This window comes from Triticum aestivum, chromosome 3B (assembly GCF_018294505.1).
Source record: "Triticum aestivum cultivar Chinese Spring chromosome 3B, IWGSC CS RefSeq v2.1, whole genome shotgun sequence".
NCBI classification, from domain to species: domain Eukaryota; kingdom Viridiplantae; phylum Streptophyta; class Magnoliopsida; order Poales; family Poaceae; genus Triticum; species Triticum aestivum.
This window is the reverse complement of record NC_057801.1, coordinates 45,016,136-45,031,661: the sequence shown is the minus strand read 5'-3', so window position 1 is coordinate 45,031,661 and position 15,526 is coordinate 45,016,136.

The following is a 15,526-nucleotide window of genomic DNA, read 5'->3' as shown; positions in this document are numbered from 1 at the left end:
GTGCCTGAGCGGACTGGGCGGCTCCAGCAGTCCGGCTAAGAGGGGAGGCTCGGAGAGCTGCTGGCCTGTGGTGTGCGCATGGGCGGGCAGAGGCAGGCGACAGCACCGGAGCGCCCGAGCGGACTGGGTGGCTCCAAAACTCCGGCTAATAGGGACCGCTTGGGGCGCTGTTGCACCCCTCCACGGCCAGCAGCCAGCCAAGCGCGCAGAAGCAGGCCACAACACCAGTGAGGAGAGCTCGCGTTCGCCGGCCTGGAATCCGGCCGCAAGGAGGAGGGGAAGGCAGGAGCTGCGGCTAGGGTTCTCCCACGAGCCAAGCACGGAGACGGTGCGGGTCGTGAGTTGGAGAGCGCTTTTTTCCCTCTGTTTATACGATTTTTGCGTTGAGGAAGCATTATATGCGGACGCAACATGGAATATTCCTCTGCGGGAGGACTGCGGTCAGCCGTGGTAAATTGCTAATTGCACACTTGACACGGAATTAAATTAATCTTAACCATTAGTGGGGCTAATCTAACGGTGCTAATCAAGATGTGTACATCTGCCGTGTGGTTTTAAAAAAGAATTAGTATGATTGTTTAATTGTAGTATATAGATTATATTATCTGTTTTGGATGTTTAATGAGATTTATTATACACTTCTATATTATTTTTGGGACTAACCTATTAACCGGAGGCCCAGTCCAAATTGCTATTTTTTGTCTTTTTCAGTGTTTCACAGAAAAGGAATATCAAACGAAGTCCAAACGGAATGAAACCTTCGGGAGAATCGTTCTTGGAACAAACGCAATGTAGGAGACTTGGAGTGTACGTCAGGGAAGCAACGAGGTGGCCACAAGGGTCCAGGGCCTGCCCTACCCCTGGGCGCGCCCCCACCCTCGTGGGCCCCTCGTGGCTCCCCTGACCTACTTCTTTCGCCTATATATACTCATATACTCTGAAAACATCCAGGAGCACCATAGATTGAGAGTTCTGCCGCCGCAAGCCTTTGTAGCCACCAAAAACGAATCGGGACCCTGTTCTGGCACCCTACCGGAGGGGGGATCCATCACCGGTGGCCATCTTCATCATCCTGGCGCTCTCCATGACAAGGAGGGAGTAGTTCACCCTCGGGGCTGAGGTTATGTACCAGTAGCTATGTGTTTGATTGCTCTCTCTCTCGTGTTATTGATTTGGCACGATGTTGATGTATCGCGAGCTTTCCTATTATATTTGGATCTTACGATGTCCCCCCCCCCTCTACTCTCTTATAATGGATTGAGTTTTCCCTTTTAAGTTATCTTATCGGATTGAGTCTTTAATGATTTGAGAACACTTGATGTATGTCTTGTATGTGCTTATCTGTGGTGACAACGGGATATCACGTGATCCACTTGATGTATGTTTTGGTGGTCAACTTGCGGGTTTCGTGCCTCGTAAACTTATGCATAGGGGTTGGCACACATTTTCGTCTTGACTCTTCGGTAGAAACTTTGGGGCACTCTTTGAAGTACTTTGTGTTGGTTGAATAGATGAATCTGAGATTGTGTGATGCATATCGTATAATCATACCCACAGATACTTGAAGTGATATTGACGTATCTAGGTGACATTAGGGTTTTGGTTGATTTGTGTCTTAAGGTGTTATTCTAGTACAAACTCTATGTTAGATTGAACGGAAAGAATAGCTCTGTGTTATTTTACTACAGACTCTTGAATAGATCGATCAGAAATGATAACTTTGAGGTGGTTTCGTACCTTATAATAATCTCTTCGCTTGTTCTCCGCTATTAGTGACTTTGGAGTGAATCTTTGTTGCATGTTGAGGGATAGTTATAGGATCCAATTATGTTATTATTGTTGAGAGAACTTGCACTAGTGAAAGTATGAACCTTAGGCCTTGTTTCCTAGCATTGCAATACCGTTTACGCTCACTTTTACTACTTGTTACCTTGCTGTTTTTATATTTTTCGATTACAAATACTCATATCTACCATCCATATTGCACTTGTATCACCATCTCTTCGCCGAACTAGTGCACCTATACAATTTACCATTGTATTGGGTGTGTTGGGGACACAAGAGACTCTTTGTTATTTGGTTGCATGGTTGTTTGAGAGAGACCGTCTTCATCTTATGCCTCCCACGGATTGATAAACCTTTGGTCATCCACTTGAGGGAAATTTTCTACTGTCCTACAAACCTCTGCACTTGGAGGCCCAACAATGTCTACAAGAAGAAGGTTGCGTAGTAGACATCAAGCTCTTTTCTGGCGCCGTTGCCAGGGAGGTGAGTGCTTGAAGGTATATCTTTAGATTTTGCAATCGAATATTTTTGTTTCTTGTTTTATCACTAGTTTACTCTATAAAAGAATACTACAAAAACAAATGGAATTGAGTTTGCCTCATACGCTTCATCTTTTTAATATCTTTCATGAGAATGATGGTAAGGAAAATTGTGCTCAAGTGCTAGAATAAGAAGTCTATAAAATGTTTGGCACTAAATCTTTGAATGAGAAGCATGATTGCAATGTTATTAGTATGAACTCTTTGAATATCCATGGTACTAATGATGATTGCACTAGTCATGATGAAAATGTCTCTTATAAGTATGTCAATTTTTGTGGAGTGCATAGAGTTTGCAAGTACACACAAAATAGGGAAGATAGATTTTGCAAGAGGCATAAGTATTTAGAAACCAAATGGTTGCAAAAGGCTAGATGCTTGTGCTGAAAATTTAAAATTTCTTTGCCATCCTTGTGAACTTTGCAATGAATGTGATCATTCAAATCCCCAATGCAAATTATTTCATGATCGTATCATGTCCAAAAATTGTGATGACTTGATTTCTCTTGCACATCATAATGAACTTAGTTTGCTTTTGGGTTCTGAAGAAATAAAACATATAACTAAAGATATGCCAGAATTTGTCCTTGATAAAGTTCTTGATTTTGATCTAGATGAAATTTTTATGTATTGTGCGATGAATTTCATTGAAAATCCTTATATTGCCAATTACATAAAGAAAATAAATCAAATAGAAGATGAAGAGAATACTAATGACAGGGAAGAGACTTCCCAATTATTTCTTATGATGAATCATGTAAGGAGGAGGAGCTTTCTATTCAACCAATCTCATTAATAAGGAGCTCATAAAAGAGGGTTAAACCCACACATGATGTGAAGAAGAAAAAGAAAAGACGGAGAAGAAAGGGTGGAAAGGTATCCCTCCCAAATGATGTTGCTCCTATTACTCATTGTGATGATGATAATTGCTATACTATTGGTGCTATCCATACTATTAATGATTCGAGTGATTATGCTTATGATATGAAAAGGCCCAAGCTTGGGGATGCTATGTTTGATGAGAATGACATGTTTGAGAATTTATTTGCTGCAATTAATGTTTGTCCCAAGTTTGGGGATGCTATGTTTAATGAAGATGATATATTTAGCCTCCCGAGTTTTGATGAGCAAATTTATTATGACGATAGCATGCCTCCTATTTATGATGATTATATTGATGAAAATGGGTTTGGAAGAGTTTTAACTTTAGGAAGTAATGATCCCATTATTTTGGAGGATGCTTCATCTTATTGTGATAATTATGAAAGTGGATTTGGAGAGGTCATAACTTTACTTAGTAATGATTCCACTAACTTGGAAGAGGTTTCAATTGATTATGATGAGAACAAAGTTGCTACTTATGATGATTATTGTGATGATACTTATGCTATAAAAAGTAGTGATGATTATATTTATAAAACTTGTCATGATTATGATTACCCTTTTTCTTAACATTACTCTTTTAGTGTGGAAACAATTTATAGTATTCGAGTTTCTTATGATACTCTCACTATTCTGATTGAGAAGAATTTTGCTTATGTAGAGAGTAGTAAATTTTCTATGCTTGTAGATCATGAAAAGAATGCTTTATGTGATGGTTATATTGTTGAATTCACTCATGATGCTCCTGAAAATTATTATGAGGGAGGAACATATGCTTGTAGGAATTGCAATAATATCAAGTTTCCTCTCTATGTGCTTAAAGTTTTGAAGTTATGCTTGTTTTGCCTTCCTATGCTAGTTGATTATTGCTCCCATAAGTTGTTTGCTCAAAAATCCCTATGCATAGGAAGTGGGTTAGGCTTAAATGTGTTAGTCATATTCTTCATGATGCTCTCTTTATGTTTCAATTCTTATCCTTTTATATGAGCATCATTGAAATCATCATGGCTAGCTTGGTGCATTAAACGATAGCGCTTGTTGGGAGGCAAACAACTTTTATTTTTGTCATTTGCTTTTGTTCCTGTTTAGTAATAAATAATTCATCTAGCCTCTAGTTAGATCTGGTTTTATGTTTTAATTAGCGTTTGTACCAAGTAGAATCTTTGGGAAGACTTGGGTGAAGTCTATGCGATCTTGCTGTAAAAAACAAAAACTTTTGCGCTCACGAGATTAGCTGCCTTTTTTTTACTAGAGAGCGGTTTTAGGTTGATTCTTTTTTCAGATGATTAACAGACAAATTCCTCAGGTCCACAAATTTATTTCATAATTGTTGGAGTTACAGAAGTATTCGACTGATACAGATTACTACAGACTGTTCTAATTTTGACAGATTCTATTTTCTATGTGTTGTTAGCTTATTTTGATGAATCTATGAGTAGTATCGGAGGGTATGAACTATAGAGAAGTTGGAATACAGTATATACTACACCAATATGAATTTAGAATGACTTCACAACAGTAACTAAGTGGTGATTTATTTTCTTATACTAACGGAGCTCACGAGTTTTGTGTTGAGTTTTGTTTTATGAAGTTTTCATGTTTTGGGTGAAGTTTCGATGGACTAAGGAATAAGGAGTGGCAAGAGCCTAAGCTTGGGGATGCCGAAGGCACCCCAAGGTAATGTTCAAGGACAACCAAGATCCTAAGCTTGGGGATGCCCCGGAAGGCATCCCCTCTTTTGTCTTCGTTCATCGGTAACTTTACTCGGAGCTATTTTTATTCACCACATGATATGTGTTTTGCTTGGAGCGTCATCTTGTTTTGTTTTGCTTGCTGTTTGAATAAAATACCAAGATGTGAAATTCTTAAATGTTATAGAGTCTTCACATAGTTGCACAATTATTCGACTACTCATTGATTTTCACTTATATCTTTCAGAGTAGTTTGTCATTTGCTCTAGTGCTTCACTTATATATTTTTAGAGCACGGTGATGGTTTTATTTTATAGAAATTATTGATCTCTCATGCTTAACTTATATTATTTTGAGAGTCCATTAGAACAGCATGGTAATTTGTTTGGGTTATAAAATTAGTCCTAATATGATGGGCATCCAAGTTGGGTATAATAAACACTTTCATATATAGTGCATTGAATACTATGAGAAGTTTGATACTTGATAATTGTTTTGAGATATAAAGGTGGTAATGTTAGAGTCATGCTAGTTGGGTAATTATGAAATTGAGAAATACTTGTGTTAAAGTTGGCAAGTCCCGTAGCATGCACGTATGGTGAACGTTGTGTGACAAATTTGAAGCATGGGGTGTTTCTTTGATTGTCTTCTTTATGAGTGGTGGTCGGGGATGAGCGATGGTCTTTTCCTACCAATCTATCCCCCTAGGAGCATGCATAGTAGTACTTTGCTTCGAGGGCTAATAAACTTTTGCAATAAGTATATGAGTTCTTTATGACTAATGTGAGTCCATGGATTATACACACTCTTACCCTTCCGCAATTTGCTAGCCTCTACGGTACCGTGCATTGCCGTTTCTCACCTTGAGAGTTGGTGCAAACTTCACCGATGCATTCAAATCCCATGATACGATACGCTCTATCACACATAAACCTCCTTATATCTTCCTCAAAACAGCCACCATACCTACCTATTATGTCATTTCCATAGTCATTCCGAGATATATTGCCATGCAACTTTCCACTGTTCCATTTATTATGAAACGCTCCATCATTGTCATATTGCTTTTGCATGATCATGTAGTTGACATCGTATTTGTGGCAAAGCCACCTTTATAATTCTTTCATACATGTCACTCTTGATTCATTGCATATCCCGGTACACTGCCGGAGGCATTCACATAGAGTCATATTTTGTCCTAAATGTTGAGTTGTAATTCTTGAGTTGTAAATAAATAGAAGTGTGATGATTTCCATTATTAGAGCATTGTCCCATGTGAGGAAAGGATGGTGGAAGCAAGGATTCCCCCACAAGTAGGGATGAGTCTCCGGACTTTATGAAAAATAAAATAGGCCAAATAAGCCCAAAGAAAAAAAGAGGCCAAATAAGCCCAAAGAAAATAGAGGCCAAAGAAGCCTACCAAAATAAAAAAAATTAAAAAAATGAGAGAAAAAGAGAGAAGGGACAATGTTACTATCCTTTTACCACACTTGTGCTTCAAAGTAGCACCATGATCTTCATGATAGAGAGTCTTCTATGTTGTCACTTTCATATACTAATGGGAATTTTTCATTATAGAACTTGGCTTGTATATTCCAATGATGGGCTTCCTCAAAATGCCCAGGTCTTCGTGAGCAAGCAAGTTGGATGCACACCCACTTAGTTTCTTTTCGATGAGTTTTCATACATTTATAGCTCTAGTGCATCCGTTGCATGGAAATCCCTACTCCTCATATTGACATAAATTGATGGGCATCTCCATAGCCCGTTGATTAGCCGCGTCAATGTGAGACTTTTTTTTGTTTACTCACATAATCCCTATCATCATACTCTACTCCACCCATAGTGCTATGTCCATGGCTTACGCTCATGTATTGCATGAGAGTTGGAAAGGCTGAAGCACGTTAAAAATATGAACCAATTGCTCGGCTTGTCATTGGGGTTGTGCATGATGGGAGCATTTTGTGTGACGAAAATGAAGCATGGCCAAACTATATGATTTTGTAGGGATAAGCTTTCTTTGGCTATGTTATTTTGATAAGACATGATTACTTTGTTAGTATGCTTGAAGTATTACTATTTTTATGTCAATATTAAACTTTTATCTTGAATCTTTTGGATCTGAACATTCATGCCACAATAAATAAAATTACATTGAGAAATATGCTAGGTAGCATTCCACATAAAAAAAAATTATATTTTGATCATTTACCTACTCGAGGACGAGCAGGAATGAAGCTTGGGGATGCTTGATACGTCTCCAACATATATATAATTTTTGATTGTTCCATGCTATTATAGTATCTGTTTTGGATGTTTAATGGGCTTTATTATACACTTCTATATTATTTTTGGGACTAACCTATTAACCGGAGGCCCAGTCCAAATTGCTGTTTTTTTGCCTATTTCAGTGTTTCGCAGAAAAGGCATATCAAACGGAGTCCAAACGGAATGAAACCTTCAGGAGAATCGTTTTTGGAACAAATGCAATCCAGGATACTTGGAGTGGACGTCAGGGAAGCAACAAGGTGGCCACGAGGGTCCAGGGCGCGCCCTACCCCCTAGGCACGCTCCCCACCCTCGTGGCTCCCCAGACTGACTTCTTTCACCTATATATACTCATATACCCCGAAAACATCCAGGAGCACCATAGATCGGGAGTTCCGCCGCCGCAAGCCTCTGTAGCCACCAAAAAGCAATTGGGACCCTGTTTCAGCACCCTGCCAGAGGGGGATCCATCAACAGTGGCCATCTTCATCATCCCGGCGCTCTCCATGACGAGGAGGGAGTAGTTCATCCTCGGGTCTGAGGTTATGTACCAGTAGCTATGTGTTTGATCTCTCTCTCTCTCTCGTGTTCTTAATTTGGCATGATCTTGATGTATCTCGTTGCTATTATAGTCAGATCTTATGATGTTTCTCCCCCTCTACTCTCTTGTAATGGATTGAGTTTTCCCTTTGAAGTTATCTTATCGGATTGAGTCTTTAAGTATTTGAGAACACTTGATGTATGTCTTGCATGTGCTTATTTGTGGTGACAATGGGATATCACGTGATCCACTTGATGTATGTTTTGGTAATCAGCTTGCGGGTTCCGTGCCTCGTGAACTTATGCATAGGGTTTGGCACACCTTTTCGTCTTGACCCTTTGGTAGAAACTTTGGGGCACTCTTTCAAGTACTTTGTGCTGGTTGAATAAATGAATCTGAGATAGTGTGATGCATATCGTATAATCATACCCACAGATACTTGAGGTGACATTGGAGTATCAAGGTGACATTAGGGTTTTGGTTGATTTGTGTCTTAAGGTGTTATTCTAGTACGAACTCTATGATAGATTGAATGGAAAGAATAGCTTCGTGTTATTTTACTATGGACTCTTGGATAGATTGATCAGAATGGATAACTCTGAGGTGGTTTCGTACCCTACAATAATCTCTTCGTTTGTTCTCCGCTATTAGTGACTTTGCAGTGACTTTTGTTGCATGTTGAGGGATAGTTATATGATCCAATTATGTTATTATTGTTGAGGGAACTTGCTCTAGTGAAAGTATGAACCTCAGGCCTTGTTTCCTATCATTGCAATACTGTTTACGCTCACTTTTACTACTTGTTACCTTGCTGTTTTTATATTTTCAGATTACAAATACTCATATCTACCATCCATATTGCACTTGTATCACCATCTCTTCGCCGAACTAGTGCACCTATACAATTTACCATTGTATTGGGTGTGTTGGGGACACAAGAGACTCTTTGTTATTTGGTTGCAGGGTTGTTTGAGAGAGACCATCTTCATCCTACGCCTCCCACGGATTGATAAACCTTAGGTCATCCACTTGAGGGAAATTTGCTACTGTCCTACAAACCTCTGCACTTGGAGGCCCAACAATGTCTACAAGAAGAAGGTTGGGTAGTAGACATCATATTTTACCTAGAAGAGAGGAGTAGGTCCTAAGTATTAAGAACAATTAGTTAGTGTTGATTATATATGACTATGATGATGATAAGAAGCTTTTATTATGTGCTACAACATCTTAGACTTGATGGTGATGCTGGGTAGGAGTAGTGATTATGAGTACTATGATTATGATGAGGAGTTGTTATTATAACTAGTGACCAAGTTGTTATATGATGTCTCATGGACGAAAATGATGATGATGAGAAGTTATATGACAATGATATATTATGATGATAAGTTGTTAATGATATTATGATGATGATGATGATGATAAGTTATTATGTCATTGGGTGAAAGAACCACGGATTAGTTTCAAATGGATGGATCCAAAGTGACCATTGGTTACTTTGGATCCATGCACTCGAAACTAATCCAAGGTTCTTTCACCTAGTGATTTAATAACTCATTATAATGTAAAAACAATCTCTAAATTGCTACTGTATGAAAAATTCTATAAAGGTGTATGAATACGACCTAAAATTCAAAAGAAATAGGATACAGAATAATTGTAGTAGCGGTTGTTTTGGAAAGCACTACTAGTAATTAGCAGTATCGGTTGTTATGGAAAGCGCTACTACTAAGTAGATATAGCAGTAGCGAGTGCCAGTAGGTGCTACTGCTAAGCTTTAGCTATAGCGCAGTATTAGTAGCATGCTTACCCGTGCTACTAACAGGCCAAAAACCAGCACTACTGTTAGGCTTTTCTCTAGTAGTGACCAAGTGTTGGAGTAGAATCTGATTAGGCCTTCTCCATCGGGGTCTTCAACATCTTCCTTCATCATAGGTTCTTCTAAACCTTCCCTGAGGGCTTCTTTCTGTTTCTTGGTAACTTATTGTACCTTGGGGTAAATGTGGCATTGAGTGGGGTAGTGCGTGGTTCCTTCACACAGGAAGCAAGTAACCCGCCCAGTCGGGCATTCTTCGGCTGGGTGATTCTCCTCACAATGAGGGCATCCATCCTTGTGTCCCTCCTGGGTGTGTCCTATTTCTCCGTAAATCTTGCATGCACAAGGCTTTTCACTTTAGGGTTAGATGGCTTCTAGGTAAGACGGGATCTTGTCAGAGTCTTCTTGAATTCTTCCCAAGTCTTTGCTCCATTCCATCCCTATATGGCTTGACGCATTTGCCACCATGTTACAGAACTTCCTTCAAAGTACTGAAGAGCGTACGATACTTCATTCTTCCTTGAAACGAAATTGCTCCCGAAGTGATTCTCCATGTTCTGAATCCATAGCTCTGCCTCCAACGGAGTCATCGGTCCAGAGAATACCAGTCCAACTTCATTCATCATCTATCTGGTCCAAGGGGTTTAGGGTGAGATAAGAGAGAGCCGGATAGAGAGAGAGAGAGAGATAGAGAGATACACACAAATTCAAACAATAGTTTTGAAGAAAAGGGTTTTATTTTGTGGCTGTCGGAAAACATCAAACAAATGATAGCTCACAAATCGTCACATCTAACGTAAGTGTATAACAGGGGTTTGGTCTTCTAAAGGTCAAATAATTCTTCAAATTCTTCAAGTCTTCAGAGTCTTCAACTCTTGTAGCTTCAACTCTTCTAATGCATGCTGAAATCCTCTTTACTCTGAAGAGGCCATCAGTCATCCGATATCTTGTCCTTCTTGGAGCGGCTTCAGTTGATTCTTCGTGTGCTCAAAAAGGGAAAAAGGGTATATTCTAACTATTTGAGGTAAGAGGGGCTATTTGATAAAATCAGAAAAGATGAGAAGTAATGTCTATTACTCTTTTCAATTTTGTACACAATTGTCTTAGCGTATCATTGAACCTTACAAGGTTTAAAAGAGAGGAGCGATGTTCCTTTGATCTTGATTTGTAATCTAGTTCCGTGCTGGACTTGCCTACACAACGTTACAATTGCCTATTTGTCTGTTCTCAGTTGTTTTGTGACATTAATGATGTCATACTATGCTTACCGTATTACAAACTTTGTCTCTTTATCCTTAGCTGTCAATCCAATATGAAGAAACAAACAATACATTAGCCATGGTACATAGTCATATGTTTGGAACTTGGTTTCATTATGTACTTTGCAGTAAAATACAACTAATATTTTACACGGGTTCACCAAAATAAGTTTTGTATATAAACCAATGCTATTTTGTTTGGTTTTGCTACCTCCATAATATCTTCTGTTCTGGTAGTACTAATGTAAAAACTCAACTTTTCAGCAAGCTATGGAAAAAATGTTGGAACCGTCACCTTCTGAAGGTAACAAGGCAACTATAACCGCAATGTCACCTCTTGTTGTAGTGGGTCAGTACCTGTCCACCAACAGTGCCAAAAGCATGTTCCTGCATAATACTGGGTTGGTTGCTAAAGAAATCTCGTCCAAACTGCCTCATGATCAAGATATGCAACCTCAAAACAATGTCATATATGCACTCCAGACACAAGTCCATTCCCTAACAGAGACCCTTTGTGACACAAGGACAACCATTGGTTGATATCGTCAAGATATGCATGGTTTTGAAACCAGACTATTAGACATTTGCTATGTTGTTCAGGAGCCTAGGAGAAATGAAGGCGAAGGTTATGGTGCTCCATCGGACAGTACAACATGAAAATGTATCAGTCAGGTCAAATGAACAGACCTTCTAAAGTTCTGGTGGTGCATTTATCTGCCAGACTGTTAACTTTTATGCCAACCTTCCTTTTATTTCATGGTTGTAATTTGTTTAATTGCGATACAAAATTTGTACTTAACGTGTGATACGCCCCCATCGTATCTATCATTTTTTATTGTTTCATGCCAATATTATACAACTTTAACATACTTTCTCCAACTTTTTATATGATTTATTTGGACTAACTTACTAATCCAGTGCCAGTGCCAGTTCTTGTTTGTTGCATGTTTTTGTATCGCAGAAATCCATATCAAACGAAGTCCAAATGTGATGAAACTCTAAGGATAATTATTTTGGAATATTTGTGAATTTTAGTAGGTGGAATCAATGTAAACGGATGACCGAGGCCACCACAACGCACCAGGGCATGCCACTAGGCCCAGGCATGCCCTGGTGTATCGTGCCTTCCTCTAACATCGCTTGGAGCTATACTTTGGGTGCAAGGAAGCTTATATCCAAAAAAAATCGTATAAAAAGATCAACGCAATCGGAGTTACAGATCTCCAGGAATTTAAGAAACCATGAAGGGCTATGATACGTCTCCAACGTATTTATAATTTTTGATTGTTCCATGCAATTATATTACCCGTTTTGGATGATTATGGGCTTTACTTTACACTTCTATATCATTTTTGGGACTAACCTACTGACCGGAGGCCCAGCCCGAATTGCTGTTTTTTGCCTATTTCAGTGTTTCGAAGGAAAGGAATATCAAATGGAGTCCAAATGGAATGAAACCTTCGGCAGTGATCTTTTTGAAACAAACGTAATCCAGGAGACTTGGAGTGTACGTCAAGAAGCAAACGAGGCGGCCACGAGGGTGCCCGGCGCGCCCAAAGGGGTGGGTGCGCCCCCACCCTCATGGGCCCCTCGAGCGTCAACCGACATACATCTTCCAGGAGCACCACGAGAAATTATTTCCACCACGACAACCTTCTGTATCTGCGAGATCCCATCTTGGAGCCTTCGCCGTCGCTCCGCCGGAGGGGAAATCGACCATGGAGGGCCTCTACATCATCTCCAAGGCCTCTCCAATGAGTTGTGAGTAGTTTACCACAGACCTTCGTGTCCATAGTTATTAGCTAGATGGATTCTTATCTCTCTTTGAATCTAAATACAAAGTTCTCCTCGATCTTCTTGGAGATCTATTCGATGTAACTCTTTTTGCAGTGTGTTTGTCGAGATCCGATGAATTGTGTGTTTATGATCAAGTTTATCTATGAGAAATATTGGAATCTCCTCTGAATTCTTTTATGTGTGATTAAGTTATCTTTGCAAGTCTCTTCGAATTATGAGTTTGGTTTGGCCTACTAGATTGATCTTTCTGGCAATGGGAGAAGTGCTTAGCTTTGGGTTCAATCTTGCGGTCTCCTTTCCGAGTGACAACAGGGGCAGAAAGGCACGTATTGTGTTGTTGCCATCGAGGATAAAAAGATGGGGTTTATATCATATTGCATGAGTTTATCCCTCTACATCATGTCATCTTGCTTAATGTGTTACTCTGTTCTTATGAACTTAATACTCTAGATGCAGGCAGGGGTCGGTCGATGTGTGGAGTAATAGTAGTAGATGCAGAATCGTTTCGATCTGCTTTTCACGGATGTGATGCCTATATACATGATCATGCCTAGATAATCTCATAACTATGCGCTTTTCTATCAATTGCTCGACAATAATTTGTTCACCCACCGTAATACTTATGCTATCTTGAGAGAAGCCACTAGTGAAACCTATGGTCCCCGGGTCTATCTTTTATCATACAAGTTTCCCATCTACTTTTATTTGCATCTTTGATTTTCCAATATATATCATAAAAATACTAAAAATATTTATCTTATCATATTATCTCTATCGGATCTCACTTTTGCAAGTGGCCGTGAAGGGATTGACAACCCCTTTATTGCGTTGGTTGCGAGGTTCTTGTTTGTTTGTGTAGGTGCGTGGGAATTTTGAGGAGCCTCCTACTAGATTGATACCTTGGTTCTCAAAACCTAAGGGAAATACTTACGCTACTTTGCTGCATCACCCTTTCCTCTTCAAGGAAAACAAACGCAAGCTCAAGATGTAGTAGGAAGGATTTCTGGAGCCGTTGCCGGAGAGGTCTTCGCTAAAGTCAAGACATACCAAGTACCCATCACAAACTCATGTCCCTCGCATTACATTATTTGCCATTTGCCTCTCGTTTTACTCTCCCCTACTTCACCCTTGACGTTTTATTCGCTCTCTCTTTCCCAATCTCCTTTCTCTTTCGCTTGTCTTCTTGCATGCCTATTTGCCCTTATGGCTTTGCCTAAGAGCACCGACCTTCATCTTAGAAGGTTGGAAGAGATTGAATTAAACATTAGAAGTTTTTTGACTTTACAATTTGATCATAATAGTTTATTTAGAAAAGAGCTTAAAGAATAAAAAAGCTTTATGGAGTACCATGAACAAAGAGCTTGATGATATGTCTAAAGAATTTTATGGTTTGAATTCTCAGATTGCTTGTCTTGAAAAATCAATAGCCCAAATTTCTAATAAGCAAGCCACCTTGGTCAATAAGATGGCTGCCAAACCAGAAGGGTTAGGAGAAAATAATGATGAAGATCTAAAAGTTATTGATGTCTCTCCTATTAAATCTTTGTTTTGCAATATGAATCTTGATAATGATGGGACTGGAGATGAGTCAACTTTAGTTAAAAGGCGTCCCAATAATTCGGAGTTTTTAGATCTTGATGCTAAATTTGGTAAAAGTGGGATTGGAGAGGTCAAGACTTTAAATAGCATCGAACCCACTATTATGTATTTCAAGGAATATAATTATGATAATTATTCTTTAATAGATTGTATTTCCTTGTTAAAATCCGTGTTGAATTCTCCTCATGCTTATAGTCAAAATAAAGCTTTTACCAAACATATTGTTGATGCCTTGATGCGATCTTATGAGGAAAAACTTAATTTGGAAGTTTCTATACCTAAAGAACTTTATGATGAGTGGGAACCTACTATAAAGATTAAAATTAAAGATCATGAGTGCTATGCTTTATGTGATTTGGGTGCTAGTGTTTCCACGATTCGGAAAACTTTATGTGATGTGCTAGGTTTCCATGATTTTGATGATTTCTCTTTAAATTTGCACCTTGCGGATTCCACCATTAAGAAACCTATGGGAAGGATCAATGATGTTCTTATTGTTGCAAATAGGAATTATGTGCCCGTAGATTTGATCGTTCTTGGTATAGATTGCAATCTTTCATGTCCTATTATTATTGGTAGACCTTTCCTTAGAACGATTGGTGCCATTATTGATATGAAGGAAGGGAATATTAGGTTCCAATTTTCATTAAGTAAAGGCATGGAACACTTTCCAAGAAATAAAGTTAAATTACCTTATGAATCTATCATGCGAGCTAAATATGAATCAAATACCAAAGATGGCAATACTTAAATCTATCCTCGCTTTTATGCCTAGCTAGGGGCGTTAAACGATAGCGCTTGTTGGGAGGCAACCCAATTTTATTTTTGTTTCTTACTTTTTGCTTATGTTTAGTAATAAATATTTCATCTAGCTTCTGTTTAGATGTGTTTTCATGTTTTAATTAGTGTTTGTGGCAAGTAAAACCTATAGGATTACCTATGGTAATAGTTAATTTGATTCTGCTGTAAAACAGAAACTTTGCGGTCACGAGAAAATCAATAAATCACAGAAACATGCTTTTGCGTTGATTCTTTTTGCTGTCTATCAATAGACAAATTGACTAGAACATCCTATTTTCGTAGGATTTTTAGTGTTCAGAAGTATTCGAAAGTTACAGATTACTACAGACTGTTCTGTTTTTGACAGATTCTATTTTTGGTGTGTTGTCTGCTTATTTTGATGCATCTATGGCTAGTATCGAGGGTTATGAACCATAGAGAAGTTGGAATACAGTAGGTTTAACACCACTATAAATAAAGAATGAGTTCATTACAGTACCTTATGTGGTGGTTTTTCTTTCTTGCACTAACGGAGCTTATGAGATTTCCTGTTGAGTTTTGTGTTATGA